Here is a 1562-nt window from a genome sequence, read left to right as displayed (position 1 = left end):
CTTGCTTGCTATTAGAGCAGATGTCTCCATTCCTTGCACTGCTGCTAAATGTTTAGGGATTGCTGCTACAACAATCTCATTTCCAGTGAGATTAGTTCTTGATGTTCTGATTGTTGCCTTCTCAGTCTTTTTTTCTGTATTATTTTCCTCCTTTTAGCTCCTTATCACTGTTGGTCAAGAAACTGCTGCTGATTGGAACCTAGACTTATCAGGAACCCCTTAAGAAAAATTAGGTTATTCTAACTTTAAAAAAGAAAGAACATCTCAAAGCATACATCAGCACTTGTAGTGTCCTTTATATAGGCATATGGAAGTTTGCTTCCTTTCCCTTTCTGTGACTGGCTGAGGAAGCATCATGGATGTTGATGGAAATACCACAGGACTGATGGCTGCAGCAGATGACTTGTCTGTACTAGGCGGGGTAAGGGATAGCATTGAGACTGACAGAGACGTGATGGTCTCTCTCCTGTCCAGTTGACAAGGTTTAGGGTTGTGGTTCTGGAAAACACATAACAATATATAGTAGTAACAGCTATAATTTTAGGTATATAACATAGTTTAGCTTTGTTCTATGTTTGTTACATTCTGGAATTGTTTAATTTTTTCTGAATAATTCTTTCTAATAACAATAAACATTTATGCATTTATATATGCTAGTAGATTGCAGGAGAAAGAAGGGCTGACTAAATAAAATTTATATGCCTAATTGTATTTATCTTTGTCATTTCTTAGTTATTTAAGCAAACTACGGTTTAACAATTCTGCTATGAAAATGGCAAAGAAAACCACTGGATGGGTAATTTCTTTCAACTAGTAATAATAATAAACTGAGGTTACACTATCCTAAGCAGACTTGGAACCAGACTGAAAGTGAGGGATTAACACCCATTTGGCTAGGCACTCAGTCTGGGAAGTAGGGAAGTCTGACCTAGAATGGTTTTTGTCAAGTTCATTTTTTCATGGGCATTGAGTATATGTAGCAAGGGTTCAGAGACAAGTGATTTATGGAAATACGTATCATGAAACATGAAATATTCTTATAAAAGATTACATGCCATAAGGATGCATATTAGAATTAGTGCGAGACGATGCCTTTTGTTGCTCTAACCGTCACTGTAATATTAAGTGACAACCTTTGTTTGTACAGTAAGATGATTGTGGAAGGATGTTTTGAGTGGTGGTCAAGGTACTGGGCTTTGTGCTTCAAGTTACCAACTCAAGATCTGTAGCTTATGATTGTTGTAGGAATTTGTTAAGTATCATAATGGCGTGTTTATAAGCATTTAGCTGTACTTAATAAATACTGTACCAGAGATAAATGCTACACACATTATTTTCAGTGCGACTTTTTTACCAATAACATTCAAAGATTAATGTTTTTATCCTGGAAGTAATGGTTCAAAGGAAAACTATCATAATTCATATTGCCATTTGAATTTTAGAGACAACCTTGATGTGCCTGTTTAAGGAAATGCACTTTAATTTTACTAAATATGGAGGGTAGGTGGCTATAGATGGATGTAGAACCTACTGAATAATAGAACTGAGCTTGGAAAACTTAT

Source organism: Penaeus monodon, chromosome 28 (assembly GCF_015228065.2).
Source record: "Penaeus monodon isolate SGIC_2016 chromosome 28, NSTDA_Pmon_1, whole genome shotgun sequence".
Taxonomy (NCBI): domain Eukaryota; kingdom Metazoa; phylum Arthropoda; class Malacostraca; order Decapoda; family Penaeidae; genus Penaeus; species Penaeus monodon.
Note: the sequence above shows the minus strand (reverse complement) of the source record.